This window comes from Lampetra planeri, chromosome 1 (genome assembly GCF_965212315.1).
Source record: "Lampetra planeri chromosome 1, kcLamPlan1.2.h2, whole genome shotgun sequence".
Classification (NCBI taxonomy): Eukaryota; Metazoa; Chordata; class Hyperoartia; order Petromyzontiformes; family Petromyzontidae; genus Lampetra; species Lampetra planeri.
In genome coordinates, this window is record NC_136107.1 from 26888861 (window position 1) to 26913693 (window position 24833).

A 24833-nucleotide genomic window follows, 5' to 3' on the forward strand; every position below is an offset into this window, starting at 1 on the left:
TTGCGTGGGGTACGCGCGGATGACCTCCCGGGTTTCCTCCCACGCGAAACATAAATAGACGCAGGCCGCTGAGGAATTGGACAAACATTCCAAGCAAGAGTCTCGCTCTCCACCACCACCGGCTTGACCACGTGGACGCCCCGCGCGCGCTCCTTATTCCAGAAGGTCAAGTGCGTAACGGAGTGGTAGCGCCTGGGAACCCGCGCATCCCGAGTTCGATTCCCACCCACGGCCGTCAAACGCCGGTGAAATTGAGTGTGTTAAAACATCGCCACTAGGGAGACGAAGGCGGTCGGGCGTGGTGCTGGCCACCCACCCACCCCCTCGTGTACCGTTCCGCCCTTCATAGGTGCTCGCTAGCAGCACTTGCCCCTACAGTCTGTTAAGGCTACACGGGGGATCTTTGTCTATGGCGCGTGGGGAGCGCTGTGCGGAAGAGACCTGGCCGATATTCGCTGCGGTTGAGAGACGTGGGACCGCTTTTTTTTCTTTTTTAAAAGGGGGAACATTTTGCGCCGGTTTGAAACATTCACGGCTGAACCCCGCCTCCTATCCACCCTTTGGCTTCATCACAAGTCCACGTGTTGTCGACGTGCACCTAGCCTGGCACAAGCGCCGTGGCGAACGTGCGCGTGCGAATCCGGCCAAGTGATGACTGCGACGAAGTGATTCTAATCGATCAGTAACCTCGTCAGAGTGGCCACGAAGCAACCCTCTCACCCTGGGTCGGCTCCGCATGAAATGAATAAATGCACCAGGCAAGTGTGCGAGATGGACACTCGCATTGTGCCAACATCAGCGTTGGGGAGAGACAAACGCGGCCGGGCGTAAAGTTGGGCCTTAATAGGTGCTCGCAAACTGCACTTGCAGCAACACCTATCAAGCTACACGCGGTGGGGGCACGCACAGCGAAGGGGTGGATTTGTGACCAAAGGCAAAGATCCCCCGTATAGCCTTTAAGAGAGTGTTGGGGGCAAGTGCTGTTAGCGAGTAGCAACGAGGAATGTCGGCACGGCGCTGGACGGGGAGTGCGGTGGTCAACAACCCCACGCCCGGCCGCCTTTGTCTCCCCACTGCTCACAATGTACACACCGCACCAGGCACTCGTTTAAGGCCGAGTCCGACCTCGGGCGAGACCCGAGTCCCAGTCCAAATACATCCGCCGCTGCAACTTGTTGCGGAAATCGCATCGCTCGCGGGCGGGGATTCGAACTTGGGGGTTTGCTCTGCCAGGGTCGTGAGCAACGCAGTCGCCGAAGAGCGCGAGAGAGAGAGAGACAGCGAGAGTGAGACAGCGAGAGTGAGACAGCGAGAGAGACAGCGAGAGAGAGACAGCGAGAGAAAGACAGCGAGAGAGACTTTTGAGAGAGAAACAGCGAGAGAGAGAACGCTTCACGAATCTGCGTGTCATCTTTGCGCAGGGCCATGCTAATCTTCTGTGTATCGTTCCAATTGTAGTACGTGTACTGCCGGAGCAAGTGGGAGCGAGAGAGCGAGCGAGAGATCGAGAGGCGAGGTGGGAGCTCCTCTCGGCAGCTGTGCGCCCAGGGTTGTGTTTTGGGTCGCACGCATCTCGCCTCGTGGCAGACTCGCCCTGGGCCCATTGGAAGAGGGGAGCGCTCAACAACGGGGCTCCAAAGGATTCCTTGGATGAGCCGCGACTGCGCATGCGCCTAGATAGAGCCCCCCGCCTCCCCCCGCCCCCCCAACCGAGGGGACGCGGTATAATGGCGCGCGCGCTGAGGTTGTATATTACGTAGCAGGCAATCCGGTCCTAGCGCGCCGCCTACTGGCAGCGATGTGGGAAGGTAAGGGACACTGGCGCGCCTGTCCACGCTGTGGATCTGTGTTGTTTGTGTGTCTGGTGGCGGGAGGGGTCAGTCACCAACCCATGGCACCTGGGGGGGGGGGGGCCTCCTCGTGCCCAGCGAGCATTGTGACACTTCACGTGGCCTCAAAGGTGCACGTAGCCTGGCACAAGCGCCGTGGGGATGTCACCGTCACTTAAGTGGCGAATGGCGGTTGTTGTTATTTTTCTGCGCTATGAACAAGGTGCATTGTCTGAAACGTCGCCTCTTATATGCCCCCCCCCCCCACCTTTAAGGCTGCCGTGTTATTGACACGTGTTTATTTTTTCAAATGTGTTTTTAACAATAGATATTGGGCTTCCCTTACACATCTGTCCACGTATAAGAACATTTTAAAAATAAAGTAGCGTTGGTTTATTACAAGAACATTCTCATGTATTGATTTTGCAACTTATATTCTACGCGCCTTGATGGCTACATATGGCGAGATGTTAAAACTCCCTCGCCCGGTATGCAGGAGGTCGTGGGTTCGATCCCAAACCCTGACGCCTGTTGTAGTATATTTGGAGTTTGCCTGGCTCTCTCTCTCTCTGTGGTCGCGTGGATTTTTCTCCAGGTCTTCCGGTTTTCCCCTCCACATTTAAAATCAACATCATGCGTTCAGAGTATTTGGCTGCTATACATTTCCACGTAAGCCACTTCGTTGAGCTATTATCTTTCGTGGCCAGGTCACGCCTTACTTGGTAAAATAAAAAGTTTACAATGTAATAGATAGTTGGACTGTATTGAACCAGTTAGAGGGGCCCATTGAGATGCCAGATTATTTGGCGACGTTGCTGCTGTGTTGGCAGTGGTTTCACAACTCCAAATTAACAATAACAACTCAACACAACCGGAAACAACACTGTGGCACTAAAAGAACACATCAATATATTAATCTGCGACGTTTCGAGCAATGGCCCTTCTTTATGTGCTACTAAAAAGGGTCACTGCCCGAAACGTCGCAGGTTCTATTTATTTTCTTTAAAGTTTAGATTTTTTTTCTCATATATATCTAAGAAAACACTTGCAAATAGAGAATTTACGAATTTCGATTTAAAGCTTTCGTGACTGCAGGGATTCATCCTCTTGGTTCTTTCGGTAAAGTCACGTAGTCAAAGTCACGATCTACGTGACTTTACCGAAAGAACCAAGAAGAATAATTTACGAAGTTTGTCAAAAAAATGTTTTTTTAAAATATTTGACTTGTGCAAATTTATGGCACCCAATTGGGATCCTAGGTTGGAATTGGAATTATAAATTTGATTTGTTATATTAATAATAATATATTAACAGTGATTTCGCTTGCACCATACAGCATATCCGTTAATTAAAATTACGCCTGTAAAATATACACGGTCAATCAACACGACCAAATCAACACGACCATGTGAACGATATGATGATGAAAGGCTCGTGAAGCGATGAAGATTAAGTGTCGTGTTTGGTAGATGGTAAGAAAGGAATGGGGAAAATTACCAAATTAATCACGGCCATATCCGCTACAAATACGAGTAGCGTTTGTCTACTGTTACACACGTTAAGGCTCTATTTAATCATCGATAATACATTGCTAGGAATTGTTTAAAGAAAGCTACTTGCGACACTTTAATTGGGAAGGCCGGATAAGTGAAATCATGAAATCCCAACATTTGTTTTAAGAATTAATCAATTTTACGTGTTTATTTAAAACGAAATAATTTGTCCCAAAAAATAAATAAGAAATTCTGGAATAACGGGCGGTTGATTATTAATTAATCTATATATCGTTGTTGATTGATTCGTTATTAAAAAAAATATATATGTATGTATGTATTTAGTCATGTATATTCATTGCTAACATGCGTTGCACATTCACACTCCGTACTCATCCATTCGTTAAGTGCCACTTGTAAGTTTCACGCCGATGAGCGGGCATTTGTGGGGCATTACGAAGACCATGCACGAAGGTCCATTGCCCGAAACGTCGCCGATTTTACACATCTATTGTTTTTTTTTTAATGCCACCGTGTTATCGACGATTGCGTGGAATTGTGTTTTTGTTTTGTTAATTGTGTTTTGTGCACCACTCTGCCCAACGTCGCGCGCATAATCAATAGTCGCAGCATCACCACCACCACCACCACCAGACGATGTTTAATCATGAAGACCAATTACTGATGGATGCTATTGATATGGCTTCGCTCATAAAACATTAAGACTTCGCAGCGCGAAAGGAATATGATGTAACTACGACCACAGCCGATAACGATATCGCATTACCGTCTCTTTCTTTCCCATTGCGATTAATTTTGTTTCCCCATCCCAAGAGAGATTCTGGGTAAATAAAGGAACCGTATGAAAGTCACTGCGCATCGGCCAAATGGGACAAACGAAGTAACTTAAATGAAGACCCAGATGGGGCCGAGCGATTTAAATACTTTAGTCAAAACAATAGTGTCAAAACAGAGCAATAATATTAATCGAAATGTTCACATCAATACTAAAACGCGACTTCAAACTTAACTCGATATTTTTCGATTTGAAGCTTTCGTGACTGCAGGGATTCATCTTCTTGGTTCTTTCGGTAAAGTCACGTAGAAGGGAAATTATAAAATAATAACAATTAAAACATAATAAAATACAATTCTCACGACGTTTCGGCCACAACGCAAGCAGCCGTCCTCAGGTGAAGAACAGCGTCTGTCGGAATACTTTTCTCGAGTTACTCTGCAGCGCGTCTCATCCCAGCTCTCACTTCCAATTGACTCCCCAATTAAAATACGAAATAACTCGTTACACGGCAATTCACGTTTCTTCTGTTTTCGTTCACGGCGCCGATTCAAATACAGTTCGAGAGCCCGGTGTGTGTGCGCACGTGTTTCTAGTGACGCAGACGTTTTTAACAATCATCCGGCGCGTGTAGCGTAATACCGCCGCATTGGCAGTGATGGGTGCACAAGCACAAAAAAACATTAATTAAAAAAAAACACATCCACGCGTTCGTCATTGCGCCCTTCCATTGATCAACGCGCTATAAAGAACGTGTAGCTTGCACCAAAACGTCCCATATTTAAAATGTGTAATGTCATACTTTCTTGACTTTTTATTTTGTAAATATCGTGCTACATTGCATCACGCAAAACGCTGAACATTGCGAAAAACACCAACATCGAACATTCCACGAAAATACATATATATATACAGTATATTATATATACATATATACAGTATATTATATATCAATATAATGCACACATATAGTTCCCTTAAGGGCAGTGCTGTTGACGAGTAATGTTGTAATGTAGAATTTGTATTCATATTATTTGGTTCTTTCGGTAGAATAAGACGAATACATACATTTTATTGTATTATTATTGTTTATATCGACGTGACTATGAATCCCTGCAGTCACGAACGTTTTAAGTCGAACAATTTAAATTGTTGACAACAGAGACCGCCACCAGCATCACCACACACTCGACGACGACGACTCATCGCCATTGCACGTCGGCTTCCTACATACGATTTCTCCCGAGACGGAAGATATACAATAGATGTGTTCACATTGTATACCCTTCATATATAAACATACAAAGACAAAGACAAAGATCCCCGTATAGCCTTAACAGACTGTAGGGGCAAGTGCTGTTAGCGAGCACCTATGAAGGCCGGAACGGTACACGAGGGGGTGGGTGGCCAGCACCACGCCCGACCGCCTTTGTCTCCCTAGTGGCGATGTTTACACACCGCACCAGGTACTCATTTGAGGCTGAGTCGACCTAGGGAAGGCCCAGGACCGGTTCAGATAATCGTCACTGGTGTTTTGCCGCTCTCCCGGGCGCTACGTCGGTACCGAACGGGCGCACGTTTCCACATCGTGATTGGGGGGGGCAATGGGGGGCAATGGGGGGCAATGCGGCGGGGGGGGCGGGGCGTATTAATTAATGTATTTGTTGATTCGTTCGGTCTGAGAGCTGCGCGGACTGACCTCACGTGCAGAATGGCTTCCTTCGAGATTGTCCATTTGCACGATGAGCGACGCGTTTACGTTTTGTTCCGGCCTGAATATGCAGTGTTCGTACACATATATATATGCAATGCAGATTTATATATTTTTTTAATAAATATATATCTGTAATGGAGGAGTTATTTGACCATACTTCACCGCTGTGGTCAGTGGAGTCTTGGCAAAAGGCGAGTAACGGACCCAGGATCGGTGTTCATCCGTGATCGGGAATCGAATTCAAGTGGCAACGGGTTCCACAGCTCCGGTGCGCTAACCACTGCGCCACCGCTCCCCCCCCCCACCTACCCTCCTTCACCCCCCCCCTCCCCCCTGGCCGGCCCCCACCTCCTCTCCACCCCTCATTGTCTCCATCACCATCGTGACGAATCGTGTTGACGATTTCAATATTTGCTCATGCGCTTACGTACACTTTGTTGTGTACACACACACAGAGAGTGTAACGCAACACGTACACTTTGTGTACACACACAGAGAGTGTAACACAACACGTACACTTTGTTGTGTACATACACACACAGAGAGTGTAACACAACACGTATACTTTGTGTACACACACACAGAGAGTGTAACACAACACGTACACTTTGTTGTGTACATACACACACAGAGTGGAACACAACACGTACACTGTGTGTGCACTCGCTGTGTGTACACACACACACAGAGTGTAACACAACACGTACACTTTGTGTGCACTCGCTGTGTGTACACACACACACAGAGTGTAACGCAACACGTACACTTTGTGTGCACTCGCTGTGTACACACACACACAGAGTGTAACACAACAAGTACACTTTGTGTGCACTCGCTGTGTGTACACACACACACAGAGTGTAACACAACACGTATACTTTGTGTGCACTCGCTGTGTGTACACACACACACAGAGTGTAACGCAACACGTACACTTTGTGTGCACTCGCTGTGTGTACACACACACACAGAGTGTAACACAACACGTACACTGTGTGTGCACTCGCTGTGTGTACACACACACACAGAGTGTAACACAACACGTACACTTTGTGTGCACTCGCTGTGTGTACACACACACACAGAGTGTAACACAACACGTACACTTTGTGTGCACTCGCTGTGTGTACACACACACAGAGTGTAACACAACACGTACACTTTGTGTGCACTCGCTGTGTGTACACACACACAGAGTGTAACACAACACGTACACTTTGTGTGCACTCGCTGTGTGTACACACACACACAGTGTAACACAACACGTACACTTTGTGTGCACTCGCTGTGTGTACACACACACAGAGTGTAACACAGCACGTACACTTTGTGTGCACTCGCTGTGTGTACACACACACACAGTGTAACACAACACGTACACTTTGTGTGCACTCGCTGTGTGTACACACACACAGAGTGTAACACAACACGTACACTTTGTGTGCACTCGCTGTGTGTACACACACACAGAGTGTAACACAACACGTACACTTTGTGTGCACTCGCTGTGTGTACACACACACACACAGAGTGTAACGCAACACGTACACTTTGTGTGCACTCGCTGTGTGTACACACACACACAGAGTGTAACGCAACACGTACACTTTGTGTGCACTCGCTGTGTGTACACACACACACAGTGTAACGCAACACGTACACTTTGTGTGCACTCGCTGTGTGTACACACACACACAGAGTGTAACACAACACGTACACTTTGTGTGCACTCGCTGTGTGTACACACACACAGAGTGTAACACAACACGTACACTTTGTGTGCACTCGCTGTGTGTACACACACACACAGAGTGTAACACAACACGTACACTTTGTGTGCACTCGCTGTGTGTACACACACACACAGAGTGTAACACAACACGTACACTTTGTGTGCACTCGCTGTGTGTACACACACACACACACAGAGTGGAACACAACACGCACACTTTGTGTGCACTCGCTGTGTACACACACACAGAGTGTAACACAACACGTACACTTTGTGTGCACTCACTGTGTGTACACACACACTCAGAGTGTAACACAACACGCACACTTTGTGTGCACTCGCTGTGTGTACACACACACACAGAGTGTAACACAACACGTACACTTTGTGTGCACTCGCTGTGTGTACACACACACACAGAGTGTAACACAACACGTACACTTTGTGTGCACTCGCTGTGTACACACACACACAGAGTGTAACACAACACGTACACTTTGTGTGCACTCGCTGTGTGTACACACACACTCAGAGTGTAACACAACACGTACACTTTGTGTGCACTCGCTGTGTGTACACGGCACGGGGAGGGGTGGTAGCGATGTTTTGCGAGCTAATGTCGCGCGGATTCTTTCTTGAAATCCCAAAAAACTCACCGACCTCGCACACGCCACGTGTATATTTGTGTAAAGAATTGCGCCGAAGGGGGTTGTGTAGATATATATATATTTTATTTAATGAATAAAATAATACAATACGACATACATCTATATGCGAGCTCCGGAATACAACCACAGTTACATATACACACACGCGTGCTTGATTCACCGCGAATATCGGTCCATGTGACCGCAAATCTTAAACATTATTTAGAGCCAAGATGATCGCAAATGATCGATCGTGGTACGTGGGGATTGCGCGGCGGCCAATCGATCAAACGATCCGAGACCGAACCTCGCATCAAGTTGCGCCATCTACCAGGCGCGGATCTGGAGCTGTGTGTAGTTTACACAACACACACGACACACACAACACACACAACACACACAACACACACAACACAACACACACAACACACACAGCACACACAACACACACAACACACACAACACAACACACACAACACACACAGCACACACAACACAACACACACAGCACACACGACACAACACAACACACACAGCACACACAGCACACACAACACAGCACACACAACACACACAGCACACACAACACAACACGCACAGCACACACGACACAACACAACACACACAGCACACACGACACACACGACACACACAACACACACAGCACACACAACACAACACACACAGCACACACGACACACACAACACACACAGCACACACAACACACACAGCACACACAACACACACAACACACACAGCACACACAACACAACACACGAATATAGTACACACAACACACACACACAACACAGCACACACACTGTAGTATACACAACACACACAACACACACAACACACACAACTTTAGTAAACACAACACACACACTGTAGTATACACAACACACACACTGTAGTATACAAAATGCACACAACACACACACTGTAGTATACACAACACACACAACACACACACACTGTAGTATACACAACGCACACACTGTAGTATACAAAATGCACACAACACACACACTGTAGTATACACAACACACACTGTAGTATGCACAACACACACAATACACACACTGCACTATACACAACACACAACAACAAACACAACACACACAACACACACACTGTAGTACACACAACACACACAATACACACACTGTAGTATACACAACACACACAATACACACACTGTAGTATACACAACGCACACACTGTAGTATACAAAATGCACACTGTAGTATACACAACACACACAACACACACACTGTAGTACACACAACACACACAACACACACACTGTAGTACACACAACACACACAACACACACACTGTAGTATACACAACGCACACACTGTAGTATACAAAATGCACACTGTAGTATACACAACACACACAACACACACACTGTAGTACACACAACGCACACAACACACACACACTGTAGTATACACAACACACACGGCACTATACACAACACACAACAACAAACACAACACACACAACACACACACGACTGTAGCACACACAACACACACTGCACACCTTCACCAGGCGCCGCTACAACCAACGAGCGGTCGTCTCACCCCACCTCGTCGCACGTGACACCAACAACGACACGACCACGCAAACAGAGAACAATTCATATGATTTCGCTAACGTTTCGGGCAATGGGCCTTGTTCTTCTGTTTCAGTGGCCATCCTCTCTCCACTACCACCACCACCACCACCGTTGCCGATGCTGCAGGTATGTTCCCGGAGCCGCGTACGCTGTAGTCACAACCTTGCAACCTTTTTGGGGACACGCAAGGTCGTACCTACAGGGTACGCGGACCCGGGCCGATTGCAACCGTCGAGTTGCATGGGGACGTTTCGCGCCCAGAGCCCTTACAAGTCCACCATCACCTTCATCACCACCACCACCTTCACCACCACCACCACCACCTTCACCACCACCACCACCACCCCCGCGCCCCACCCTCCTCACCCCTCCTCCCCCCCCTCCGCGCATGATGGGCGAGTAACGCGTTTGAAATGATGAAAAAATCGTCGACGTAACGGAGCGTTCTCATTTGAATCGCGCATTCGTCCAGCAAAGCTCATCGATGTTGATTTTTTTGATATATTTTATTAAATAAAAAAAAACCCCTCTCCTAGAATATTGCAAAGAAAATAAAAAAAAAACTCCATCCACGCTGCGTGGATTGCAAGTGGTGTCGAGAGAGCCGGGCGCAGAGAGCGCGCACACAGACGCGCGCACGGTAACAAAGAAAATCTCGTTGCGCGCGCGCCGAATTAAAGCGACGAACGAAGCATCGATGTGGGGCGTCGCGTTTTTGTGGATGCCACAAAATGAAATGAATGGTTCGGGTGGGGGTTGGGGTGGAAATAAAGACGCGCACACACACACAAAATCAGCACGCAATCAGCACCTAGGGCGTAGCTCGCGTAAGCGTAGCCCCGAACGACACCGATCGGGGTAACGCGATGAGCAGAAGTGTCTGGGAGGGGGGGAGGAGGAGGAGGAGGGTTGTGGTGGTTGCGGGTTTGCTTAAAAGAGAGAGAAAAAAAAACCGAATGACCGATACGTGGAGCCGCGAGTCAGCCCGGCTGTTGCCGATCGGCAAGCCGACGAAGGCGCCACCCCCCCCTCCCCCCCCCGGCAAAGGAGTGGCAACGCAACGCGAGCGCCGCCACACCAACCAGAGGCGCCGCGCGCGTTCGGTCGCGATGGGGCATTGCGCACGAATGCGGCGTGAGACGGCGCGAGCGAATTTGTCAAAGAGCGTCGGAGGAGAGAGCGCACTGGGGCCGTGACGTCAGGCGGGGTAGGAGGGCGGGGGGAGGAGGGGCTGTCTAGCCCTCCCCCCCCCTCGCACCCCCCTCCACACACAACCCTCTGTCTGTTTCTACACCTCCTGCCACCGCTCCGTAGACGCGCGCGCACATTCCCTCTAGATCCACCCCCTCCCACTGCCCCCCCCCCACTGCCCCCCCACTGCTGCCCCCCACTGCTGCCCCCCACCCTCCCCACTCGTCACACCAACCGCGAGTCGCTGACTGAACATCCTCCTCCTCCTAGCCGAGCCGAGAGAGACGTCGCGCTCGCCATTGGCCAGCGCCTCCGCGCTAAAGGCTGCGCGCTTCCTCCAACTGCAGTGCCGCATTGCGCAAAATCGCGTCACTGCGAGGGTGGGGGGCGGGGGTCACGTGGGTACCCCCCCCCACATCTAAAAATTTTATTGTCAGATATCTTCATTTAATTATTTTTTTCTCTTATTTTTTTTTGTAACTTCATCCGCATTCTAACCGCGGCATTCCCCCCTCGCACCTCGCACCCCCGCTTCCCTCCCCTCCCCGCACGTGCTGAGCAGCGACAACTTTCGCGGAATGACAATGAGAACGACGGCTATGGATATGGATCGCGCTATGCGCGTTGCAAAAGTAGGTAACTGTTTGAAAGGCATTTAAAATAAACAATACGAAAAGTTGCATCACCTTTGCCGCTTGCTCTGTTTTTTTTTTATACGGTTACAGATGCGTTTGTCTTATATACATATCTTTATATACACACTCAAACGTGTGTCTGAGCTTCTAATAGAGTGCGGGATTTAATTGAATTCTGGGACTTAATGTTAGTAATGTTAGTATTAATTATGATACTATTATTAATAAGACCACGACGTCAATACATCGACAGTAATTATTTGGTGAGCATCACATTACAGTCAAAGCAAGACGCAGCAGCAGCATCATCATCATTCAGTATTAACAGCAGTAGCAGTACTCAGCTTTCACAATACCACTTCGGGCAAACAGTCGAGGGGAAGGAGGGAGGTGAGGGGGGCAGGTGGGTGGGTGGCACCGCAATGCGTAAAAATCTCGGCACGCGCCGTTCACACGCAGCGCGTCCATCGGTGTTCGTTTGGTTCACGGGACAAGGGACAGGTGAAGAACGCGAGGATGCGGACGGATGCCTCCCAGGGCACGAGCAGCAGCAGCAGCAACAACAACAACAAAACATCTCGCGTCTACGATCGATCCGAGGGATATCCGCAGACAGTGAAGTTTAACCCCCCCCTCCCCCCCGTCGCCTTCGCGTGATGCGATCGGCTTTACCCGCGTTTTAAAGCAATGCAGGAAAATGAAAAAAAGTGCGCGCGACGATTTCATAAATGTTTCTCTTGTTTTCGCGTGCGTGAGACGAAACCCCGAACGTAGCGAGGCGGTGACACGTTGCATTTCAAGTTGTTTGTGGGGTTTTTTTTGTTTTGAAACGCTTTGCATATTTACAAAAAAAAGGTTCGATCATTTGGCGAAACGACCGAACGTACGTACGACTTTCCCCCGCCACCCACCCCCCCCACAATTTGTGATGGAGACATCGACCCGGTTTGCTCAGCACAACATTTGAACGTGAAGGAACAGTTCTGTCACGATGTGAGAATCACTCATTCCCTCCTCCTGCTGCTGCTGCTGATGACGAGTGTCTGAAGCGTCACGTCCAGTAGTGTGTCGACTACTCAAGTGCAACCTCGCAAAGGAAGTTGACCAAAATCGGCCAAAACTCCTTTGGCGCTGATGAGCCGACGTTGGTGGAACGTCCACTGCGCTCCACCAGGGACCAGTCTACGAAACGTCGACCGAGTTGAGAGGGTTGCTTTGTACAACGAGTTGCATTTCACCCACGCAGCTGCGTATCGGTATTACAGCAGACGTCCTGAACGATTGTTTTTGTTTACGTTCAAGACACAAGTTGCAGTAAAAGGTCACAGAGCTCACCACCGTCAACAACAACAGCGGACACGGTCCCCATGCGGATGACTTGGAGATTCAATACGCGCGGGCCGTGCGTGGGTGCGTCTGTATCTGTGCCTGTGTATGTGAGCTTGTGTGTGTGTGTGCCCCTGTGTATGTGAGCTTGTGTGTGTGTCTGTGTATGTGAGCTTGTGTGTGTGTGTGTGCCCCTGTGTATGTGAGCTTGTGTGTGTGTGTGTGCCCCTGTGTATGTGAGCTTGTGTGTGTGTGTGTATGTGAGCTTGTGTGTGTGTGTGTGTCTGTGTATGTGAGCTTGTGTGTGTGTGTGTGCCCCTGTGTATGTGAGCTTGTGTGTGTGTGTGTGTCTGTGTATGTGAGCTTGTGTGTGTGTGTGTCTGTGTATGTGAGCTTGTGTGTGTGTGTGTATGTGAGCTTGTGTGTGTGTGTGTGTGCCCCTGTGTATGTGAGCTTGTGTGTGTGTGTGTGAGTGCCTGTGTATGTGAGCTTGTGTGTGTGTGTGTGCTTGTGTGTGTGAGCTTGTGTGTGTGTGTGTGTGTCTGTGTATGTGAGCTTGTGTGTGTGTGTGTGTGCCCCTGTGTATGTGAGCTTGTGTGTGTGTGTGCCTGTGTGTGTGAGCTTGTGTGTGTGTGTGTGCCCCTGTGTATGTGAGCTTGTGTGTGTGTGTGTGTGCCTGTGTATGTGAGCTTGTGTGTGTGTCTGTGTATGTGAGCTTGTGTGTGTGTGTGTGTGTCTGTGTATGTGAGCTTGTGTGTGTGTGTGTGCCTGTGTATGTGAGCTTGTGTGTGTGTGTGTGTGAGCTTGTGTGTGTGAGCTTGTGTGTGTGTGTGTGTACTTGTGTATGTGAGCTTGTGTGTGTGTGTGTGTGCCTGTGTATGTGAGCTTGTGTGTGTGTGTGTGCGTGTGTATGTGAGCTTGTGTGTGTGTGTGTGCCCCTGTGTATGTGAGCTTGTGTGTGTGTGTGTGCTTGTGTATGTGAGCTTGTGTGTGTGTGTGTGACTGTGTATGTGAGCTTGTGTGTGTGTGTGTCTGTGTATGTGAGCTTGTGTGTGTGTGTGTGTCCCTGTGTGTTGTGCCTATGCGCGTGTGCGCCTGTGTGTTGTGCCGTTGCGTTTGTGCGTCTGTGTGCGTCTGTGTAAGTGTGTGTGCGTGTGTGTACCTGTGTGTGTGTGTGTCAGTCCTGTGAGCCGCGTTTCAATCAACGTCTCAATCATAGGCTGCGTCAACAAAAAAAAATGAATGTTTAAGATGAATTTTCGCGGTTCAAAAAAAAAAAACGCACGCGAGCGATCGATCGATCGATCTATCGATCTATCGATCATCATCATCATCACAAGCAGCAGCAGCAGCAGCAGCGTGTCGGAGCGAGTTCGCTACGTACCTCGGCGCGGGGGAAGCGAGCCACGATCTCAGCTCGCTGGTGAAAGGCGCGGCGCAGCAAGGAAACCGGCGATGAAGAACAACACAGAGAGAAAGAGAGACCGACGGTTGTTGTTGTTGTTGTTGTGGTTGTTGTTGTTGTGGTTCGCCCCTCAATGGGGGGGGGGGGGGAGAGGTGAGCACAGCCCGCATCGAGCCGAGTGTCCGTGCGCAATGCACCCGCGACAGCCGATGTCGCGTCCCCCCCCCCTCTCTCTCATCGAGTTCATTTCACCGCCCCCCCCCCACACTGAGCCCTGCGGCGACGGATGCCAGCCAATACCCCCCCCCCGCTCTACCACAAACTCCCTCGGTCCCCCCCCCCGCCGCCCTCTGCCCCGCTCTCAGCAAAGAGAGTTTTCCGCAAAGGATGAATTCGTACGCTTCGGGCTGTCTCGTCGTATCGTGATGAAGGACCAGTGGCTGAGTCTTACGCGAACTTTACGTGTGAATATTTACGTACGTGTGAAAATTAAACAAATAGACGACGTCAAAACGAAACGCCCGCAGCGCGCTCGAGATTTCGTTTTTTTTTAAATTCTGCTATCGTCTCGTTCGATCTGTCTGCCGTCCTCGCTCCCTGCGGTGTCAGCCCTCCCCGACGCCGTGAGTTGCCAACCCCTCTTCCCGAAACGTCTGCGCAGCTTCGGAGAGAAAGAGAGAGGGGGGGGGGAAGAGAGAAATACCGGCGGGTATCTTCTCACTATTTATCTATCGGGAGGTCTGATTGCAAACCCCCTTCTCAGCCGAAAGTGCAATAACAACCCCGCGTGGTTTACAAACTATCTCACTCCAAAAACGAGTGTATGTATATATACACACACACACGTGTATCCGTTGAATGAATTCTGAAAAGTAGTTGCTGATGATCGCGAGGGATAGAGAGAGAGAGAAACAAGTTGACGAAATAACGGAGCCGGCGTCTAACGGCGAGGCGAAGGCGGCGGCGACGACGTTTCGGGTGAGAGTCCTTACCGGGGGTCCACGGGATGGCCGGCGGGAACGTGGCGCTCGAGCCCGGGGTGTCGCTGCCCCCCATCGCCTCCGTCTCTCGCCTCTCTCTCTCGCTGCCCCCCATCGCCACCGTCTCTCTCTCGCCTCTCTCTCTCGCTGCCCCCCATCGCCTCCGTCTCTCTCTCGCCTCTCTCTCTCGCTGCGCGCCATCGCCACCGTCTCTCTCTCTCCTCTCTCTCTCGCTGCCCCCCATCGCCTCCGTCTCTCTCTCGCCTCTCTCTCTCGCTGCCCCCCATCGCCACCGTCTCTCTCTCGCCTCTCTCTCTCGCTGCCCCCCATCGCCTCCGTCTCTCCCTCTCCTCTCTCTCTCGCTGCCCCCCATCGCCACCGTCTCTCCCTCTCCTCTCTCTCTCGCTGCGCGCCGCAGCTGTGGCCACCTTCTTAGCCGACTCCATTTCGCGCGCGTGCCGGGAACCATCGTCTCACGCGAGCCGTCGTCTTTACCCCCCCCCTGCCCCCCCCCCCTACACACACTTTTCCCTCCCCCCTCCATCTCCGCACTTCCCTCCAAGTTAACGTTGCCGCTGTCTCTGCTACAGACCCCGGCGACGGAACGACTTCGGTGGGAGCTCGCGTTTTTTTTTTTGGGGAGGGGGGGGGTCGAGATGAGTGGGAGAGAGACGAGAGAGACACGGGAGAGGCGCCCACGGCACATCCCGCCCGCGCGGAGGGTTGCCTTAGAATGCGTAAAAATAATAGCGGCGGGAAAAAACTGATGTGTATCAAAAAAAAAGTTCACGACCATCATCATCATCGCTGCGGATTCGCGTCGTGACTTCTCTCGACCAATGAGACGCGCTCTGATGCCCCCCCTCCCCCCCCCTACATTACCCCCCCCCATTCTTCTCTTCTCTGGCCCCGCGTCCCAGGAGTTGTAAATTCTGTCGCGGATTGCGGCACTAAGGGGTCTGGCGGACATGTTGAGAGCGTGGGGGGAGGAGGAGGAGGAGGCAGCCGCGGTGAGACAAAGACGGTGCTGCTCTTTGGGGGCAGCGGTGGGGACAAGGGGAGCAGGAGGGGGGGGAGGAGGGGGGGAGCAGCAGGAGGGGGGGGGCGAGGAGGGGGAGGTGCGGTGGGGGAGGGAGGGAGCGGCAGGGTTAGGCGTGAAGACGCATTGCGAGGTGAAATCTCGGCAAAAGATTTTGTTCACGTAATGTTTTTTTTTATTATAATAATTATTATTATAAAAAGGGAAAATGTTTTTTTTTTCAAAATGTTGTCACTTCTTTACAGAACTTTGCGGCGACCCTGAGTCCGGGCCCCGCGGCGAGGAGCGAAGTCTCCCCCCCCCCCCGCTTTTGTCGATGAACCCCAGAAAGTTCCCCAAAATCAGGGCAAACCGGGGGGTTCCCGAGCGCACAGCGCGAATTATTTTTTTAACGTTTGGAGCGGCACATGCTGCTGCAGCTGCTGCCGGTTGACAGGAGTCTGGAAAGGCAACACAGGCCGATGGACTAAGCATCGATTGTCACTCACGCCGTTGCGAGGTTACCCAGTTGGATAATTCGTTGCGTGCGCGCTGCCACAAAAACGACACGCGGCTCCCCAAGCGAAGGGGCGCGGGGCGCCAACTCGCCGCAGTTGCGAGCGACAGCAAAAGAATGCAACCGCTCTGACCGTCTCAGTTTTGGCCGAACATTTCCCAACCGAGTTGCGCACGGGTGGCGTTCAAGAGTCCAGTTGCACGCGACTCACCCCCCCCCCCGCGCCGCCCCTCTAGGCGGTGGTGATTGTTGTTGTTGGTGGTGGTTGTTGTTGTTTGGTGGTGGTGGTGGTGGTGGCGATGAGCGGTCGTGGCGCGCTGCGCTAAGGAACCCGACCACCTGACGATGATCGGAATCGGTCCGAGGTCTACGTCGAGCTCGACTCGGCCCTGAATAAATTGGTTGCTGGTGCCGTGTGTCAACATCGCAACTCGGGAGACAAAGGCGGTCGGGCAAGGCGATGCCCACCCTCATAGGTGCTACTCGCTAACAGCCTGTTTAAGGCTATACGGGCGATCTTTGTCGTTGTTGATGGTGGAGGTTGTTGACGGTGGAGATTGTTGATGGTGGAGATTGTTGATGGTGGAGGTTGTTGATGGTGGAGGTTGTTGGTGGTGGAGGTTGTTGGTGGTGGAGGTTGTTGGTGGTGGAGGTTGTTGGTGGTGGAGGTTGTTGATGGTGGAGATTGTTGATGGTGGAGGTTGTTGACAGTGGAGGTTGTTGACAGTGGAGGTTGTTGATGGTGGAGGTTGTTGGTAGTGGAGGTTCTTGACAGTGGAGGTTGTTGACAGTGGAGGTTGTTGATGATGGAGGTTGTTGATGGTGGAGGTTGTTGACGGTGGAGGTTGTTGATGGTGGAGGTTGTTGATGGTGGAGGTTGTTGGTGGTGGAGGTTGTTGATGGTGGAGGTTGTTGACGGTGGAGGTTGTTGACAGTGGAGGTTGTTGACGGTGGAGGTTGTTGACAGTGGAGGTTGTTGACAGTGGAGGTTGTTGATGGTGGAGGTTGTTGACGGTGGAGGTTGTGGATGGTGGAGGTTGTTGATGGTGGAGTTTGCTGATGGTGGAGGTTGTTGACGGTGGAGGTTGTTGATGGTGGAGGTTGTTGATGGTGGAGGTTGTTGGTGGTGGAGGTTGTTGATGGTGGAGGTTGTTGACGGTGGAGGTTGTTGACAGTGGAGGTTGTTGACGGTGGAGGTTGTTGACAGTGGAGGTTGTTGACAGTGGAGGTTGTTGATGGTGGAGGTTGTTGGTAGTGGAGGTTCTTGACAGTGGAGGTTGTTGACAGTGGAGGTTGTTGATGGTGGAGGTTGTTGACAGTGGAGGTTGTTGATGATGGAAGTTGTTGATGGTGGAGGTTGTTGGTGGTGGAGGTTGTTGGTGGTGGAGGTTGTTGATGGTGGAGGTTGTTGGTGGTGGAGGTTGTTGATGGTGGAGGTTGTATGCAACTCGCGCTGCGAGACGGCGACTCTCAACCCTGGCCTCGCCGACATACAGTCCTGCACTTTAAGGGAACCACGAAATAGCTGACGCCTCTTCATCTCTATCAACATTGAAACAAACGTGTAAAAATAACAACAGAAATTGGTTTATTTTGTTTCGCGCACCATATCCTCTCTGCGAGAGCATCTAAATGAGTGCGGAGTTGTTGTTGTTGTTGTTGTTGCTCCAAATCACAGTCGTTGATCGTCATTTCGAGTGTCTTGGGCACGCGATCATATGCCCGGCGCGGACTGCCCGGTGTTTTATAAATCGGCAAAGACGAATGAATGGGCACATCCGGCCGGGAATGTTCGGTCGAGAGCGCATTTAAGTTGGCACTTTTTGTTGTTGTTGTCGTCCTTGTTATTGTTGAAATTTGTCAACAAGAGACGCGAACGGAACCGTCACTCGAACGGCGGCGATTCTGAGCACGGAGATTATCCAGCGTTCGTAAAATCGTGAGATGCGGGGATGAAGAGAGAGAGAGGGTGGTGGGTGAGAGGCTCTGATGCGCGTATCTCGACTGTGGTGTTAGGCGAATATATGTGGTGTTAATCGTTATTATGTTGTGTTATTATTATTGAAAGTAACAATCAAAACGAAGAAGTCCCTACGACTAAAGTGTCCATTCTCTAAAAAAAAAAAATTGCGAGAAAAAAAAACTCCTAAATAATGCGATGATACAAAACAAATTTCGGCATGTTGCATTACAATGTTTAATGAGCTAAAACTCGCATTGCGTTCGTGAGCTAGCCGCGTTTTGATTTTGGGGGAAATACAGTGCAGTCCTTTATACAACAAACGCGATGTTTTTTTTTAATAAGTTTATGAACTGTATAGATGTGGCAAGTAGCGTGTTACGCGCAGACTAGGAATGTGAGTGCCTCCTTCACGAATACAAGGGGCTTGAAGGTCATGAAGAGAGTAATACTCGTAGCATTAATATTTGATATTTCGTATTTTCCAGACCCACGCCGAGTGATGAGACTTCCTTCCTGTTGCGTTTGTTATTTTTTTAAGAGGTGGTGGTAATGCGTTTACAACTGTAAAACCCGCACAACTGGCAGACCTCATGTGTTTTTTTCCTATACACACACACATATATATAATGATTACGTGCCCTTAGCCACTGACACAAAAGACTGCGTGCAGTGTACTGCATCACATTACGCGTGAGAGTTTATCAAAATATATTCGTAACGTGACATGAGTCAATCAGAATTCCTAATCAGAATATTTATTTGTGGAGGAATCCGATCAACTATGAAGCTATTTCTTTTTACAGATGTCCAATATACAGGAATGGCAAACTAACCACCCAAAAACATACAAATTAAACTCAACCATCCTACCGGGCAAAGCGCACCGCAGGTGTGAACTTGTTATTCCTGAAGCGACCTGGCCACAAATGAAAGCCTCAACGAAGCGGCTCATAATCATCATCATCATCTCGCTCTCTCCTCTCGCAATGCTGCAGTGCGCATTTTACGTGGTTATTGCAGAAAGATGAAGCAAATTCATTCTATATAGAATTACGCACTGCACCATCAAAAGCCGCAGTGTGTGTGTATGTGTATGTATGTGTGTGTGTATGTGTATGTATGTGTGTATGTGTGTATGTGTGTATGTGTATGTATGTGTGTGTGTATGTGTATGTATGTGTGTATGTGTATGTATGTGTGTGTGTATGTGTATGTATGTGTGTTTGTGTGTATGTGTGTATGTGTATGTATGTGTGTGTGTATGTGTGTGTGTGTATGTGTGTATGTGTGTGTGTATGTGTGTGATGGGGAGCGGTGGTGTAGCGGGTAGGGCGCTGCGCTACGAACCCGGCGACCCGGGTTCGATTCCCGCTCACGACCAACACCAGCGACGATTATCTGAACCGGCCCTGGGCTTCCCCTAGGTCGACTCAGCCTCAAATTAGTACCTGGTGCGGTGTGTAAACATCGCCACTAGGGAAACAAATGCGATGGGGCGTGGTGCTAGCCACCCACCCCCCTCGTGTACCGTGCCGGCCTGCATAGGTGTTCGCGAACAGAACTTGCCCCAACAGTCTGTTAAAGGCTATACGGGGGGGATCTTTATCTTGACGACACGAACTCGGCGACCCGAGTTCTATTCTCGCTCTATCCCAGTGCGTCGTCTAACCAGCTACGTGTGCACTCCCCTCCCCTCCCACCCCACGCTCGCACGCTGTTGCAGTTTGGCAGCTTTCTTGAAATAAAAAAATGTCTCTTTAAAAGAAAAAAAAATATTATTATTATTTTCATTGCGTGCACTTAAATGCCCCGGTGTTTACGAGCCCAGCTCCGGCCCATGCCGAAGAGAGAAAATGCAGCCGGTCGTCTCTCAATGGGTTTATTCCTTTTTATCCTGCACGAATAAAAGGATACCGGTTGACTCAGCCTTAAACGAGCTACTTGGCACTGTGTGTAACCATCAGCACTGGGGAGACAAAGGCGGCCGGGAGATCTGTTGATCGCCCCCCATCCCCGTGAGCCGTTCATAGGTGCGTTGACATACCCAAATTACCTTAATAGTGTTATGTTTGATATTTGAGTGTGAAACAGATGCTTTGTCAGTTGTATTAATGTTTGTATGCATTGTGCAATCCGTGCTGCGCCCTGGTGCCTACACAGTTATGTCAACCTCGACGTAACGCTTCGTGCAATTGCGATGACAATTATTGTCAAACGCTTTTCGCGAACCCTTCCTCGTTAATTCGCTCGCAGAAAGTAAACCATCACGGACACGGCGTGCACCGGACACGATGTATCAGGCGCGAAAGAAACCGGCTCAGAAACGACATTCTCCGAGCACAATAAGAAGACAAAGATCCCCCGTGTAGCCTTAACAGACGATTGGGGCAAGTGCTGTTAGCGAGTAGCACCGATGAAGGCCGGCACGGGCACACGTGGCGGTGGGTGGGTGGGTGGGTGGCCAGCGTCGTGACCAGCCGCCTTTGTCTCCCCCCGAGTGGGCGATGTTTGCACACCCCCGCCAAGTTCCTCATTTGTTAAGGCCGAGTCGACCTAGGGGAGGCCCAGGCGACCGGTTCAGATAATCGACAGCGGTGTTCGGTTCTCGCCGGGTTCGCGGCGCAGCTTCTCAGTTTGGCAGCGTTCTTCAAATTATTTGGTGCTTTCGGTAAAGTCACGTGGATGAAAAATAAAAATAATAAAAAATAATAAAATGAAAATTACTGTAATTTTGCTGTGGCTGTTCCACATGATGACGGAAGCTTGTGTTGCCTCCGAAACGTCGTGATTTAATTTAGATATGTTATTATTTATATTTTTCATCTACGTGACTTTACCGAAAGAACCAAAGAGTATGGATCCTTGCAGTCACGAACACTTCAAATCTAGCTTTCTTAAAAAAAAAATGTCCCTTTGAAATGAAAATCACATTATTATTTTCATTGCGTGCACTTACATGCCCCGATGGTTACGACCCAAGCTCGGCCCATGCCGAAGAGAGAAAATGCAGCCCATTGTCTCAATGGGTTTATTCCTTTCTCCTGCTTGAATAAAACGATGCCGACTTTACTCACCGATGACAACAACAACAACAACAACAGCCACCACCACCACCACCGCAACAGCAGCAGCAACAACAACAACAAACACTCGCACGCTAAAGCACCTCGTGCCCGGCTACACACGCCTCAAAGTGCTGCCCCCCCTTTCAATGCGCCGGGCTAATAATTGCTGGACAGCTACAAAGAGGAGCGGAAATGACTGTAGGTATATAACAGCCGAGGGCAATAACAGCGGCGTGAGAGGCAACCTGGCGCGATTGGGGGGAGGAGATAGGGGGAGGGAGATGGGGGGAGAGGCCTTCAGCCCTGGACTGCTATCAAAGTCATAAACACTCGGGGGGGGGGGGGGGTAGTGATTGGTAATTAACAGTTCCGGCCCCTTACTCCGCTCATTTTTCTCTCTTTCTTTCTCTCTTTCGGTTGGAGCGAGCGATTCCCAGATCTAATCTCGCTCTCCGTGAGTGTTATGGGTGGTCGAGACTGCAGTTGAATATTGCTAGAGTTGTACGCGTTCCATTGAACGTGCTGTGAACAACAAGAACTATAAGCTTTAAAATGTTGACGAAACATAAACACATTGACGCCAGGGTAGTCTGTGTATTCAACAACGTATCCGCAATATATGTGATCCCATATACAGGGGGCTTCGGAGAAATGTTACAAATTCTGAGAATTTGCAACTATACCGCGAGAAATGTGTTGCCTCCGAGCTCTGGAGAGCACCTGGAGAAGATTCCAGACACGTGTCGACAACGATGGCGAACGAGTGGAGACTGACTTTTTGAAGCTGTTAATAAACATGTGTGTATCACGTCACAGTGTATCATCCGATTTAAAGCTTTCGTGACTGCAGGGATTCATCTTCTTGGTTCTTTCGGTAAAGTCACGTAGAATGAAAATAATAAAATAATAAAAATATTTTATTATGTTTAATTTTTATTACTTTATTATTTCCATTCTACGTGAATTTACCGAAAGAACCAAGAAGATGAGTATATCATCCGTTCTTTTTTTCACTAAAAACGATCGTCCCATATATGAGTGCCGCATTATTATTTTTAGATGCACCCTGTACATGCGTGTGCATGTGAGCGGTGACCGCAAATGTTTAACACGCTGAGATGTGAACACGGGTTTGAAGCTTTCGTGACTGCAAGGATTCATACTATTAGTTCTTTCGGTAAAGTCACGTAGGTAAAAAATAAAATTAATAAAAATAAAACAATAAAAATCACGACGTTTCGGAGGCAACACAAGCTTCCGTGTTGCCTCCAAAACGTCGTGATTTTTATTGTTTTATTTTTATCAATTTTAAGTTCATTTTTTACCTACGTGACTTCACCGAAAGAACTAAGAGTATGTGAACACGTCTTGCTCGGCCGATTTCAATTCCCAGCCACCGGCCAACAGCCAATCAACATCGCTGGCGAGGCACAATCTGAAGCGGAAGTTCGCGGGTGCTCAATGTAACGAGCCCGCATTGACCACCGCGGTGCATTGTGGTCCAGCGACCCCCGTTGATTTCATATGTAGTGAGACGTCTTCACACCCAGCAGTGAGTTGACTAAATGAGTTGTGAACTGGTTTATTGATTTATTTTGTCTACCTACGTGACTTTTACCGAAAGAACCAAAGAGTATGGATTCGTGCAGTCACGAAAGCTTCAAATCACGATTCAACTGTTTGTTGTTGGGTTTTTATTGTTGTTATTGCTACACTATTATTATTTATATTGTTATGTAAAGACGCGGATCTGCCGAAATAAATCAACATCGTGTTTGTACTCAACCTACCACTCGTTCAACAGGCAAAGATCCCCCGTATAGCCTTTGCCGGACCGTTGGGCCAAGTGCATTGTTGTTCGCGAGCACCTACGAAGGCCGGCGCAAAGCACGAAAGGCGGTGGATTGGTCAACGCCGCCACCACCACGACGACGCCTGACCGCCTTTGTCTTCCCGGGCGCTGATCTTAACGCACCAGCTGATAACTCACCGAAGGGCGAATCGACACTGGGACCGGGGGGCCCAGGAGCCCTTCTCAAATCGTTCGCCACTCTTACCGGGCCTTCAATCGGTGCAACGGAACCCCCCGTTCGTCGGTTTCGTAGCGCAAATCGTCACGAATCACCGCACCACCGACTGCCCATCACGCACGCACGCACCCACACACCCACACCACGTTCATTCATCTCCACTCCTTTTGGAGTGGCCACAAGGCCTGGGTTTTTTTTTGTTTTAAAGCTTGGTGAGTTTATGGCCTCGCTTTGAAATCTGCCCCCAACCCCCAGCGCACAAGCTACTCCCCGCGCGCTCTGTGATCGCGCAATAAACGGAGCGCTTGGAGGGAAGGGGGTGGTGGGTGAAATCGTGGCTGGCGATCTTGGACAATAACGAGAAGTTCTGGTCCTGTCTGGGTGGCTGTGTGGGGGGAGGGGGTGTGATAATATCCCCCCCTTCTGCCAAAACATTTTTGAGCGCGCATTGTTTCGAGCGGGGGGGGGGTCGGCGTACAGGCTCTTGAGAGGACTGGCTTCGTGGGCGTTATTTATTGAGAACCACCGTCTCGCGTATTCACGCGCACTGTTGCTACAACTCTTGAAATTTGAAAGAAGAAAACATTGTTACAGAGTTCCAACAAAAAATGCCTTTTCTTGATGAAACATAAGAATAGGTTTGACCCTTTCTGCCAATAAAACAGGCGTCAAGATGTTCAAACACCAAATAGACGATGCATTTTGGCGAGGCAAACAAAAAACGGTGAATATAAATACGGCTCTCCTTGTGATGTTGGTTTGCCGACACGTGGTGCAGAAGACACATCTGTAAAGCGTGTCGTGCCCCTGTGCCTGCCAGCGTGGGGAGCGGTGGTGTCGTGGTTAGTTTTCAGTTTCCTTTAT

At 49.7% G+C, this 24833-nt stretch overlaps 1 non-coding gene across 1 annotated transcript; it reads right to left on the reverse strand.

Moving 5' to 3' along the window:
- Nucleotides 1-1376: 1376 nt before the first annotated feature.
- Nucleotides 1377-1478, reverse strand: LOC144723935 (U6 spliceosomal RNA). The gene has a single exon (XR_013586417.1). It is a non-coding gene; the product is annotated as a U6 spliceosomal RNA (small nuclear RNA).
- Between the last annotated feature and the right edge of the window lie 23355 nt (nt 1479-24833).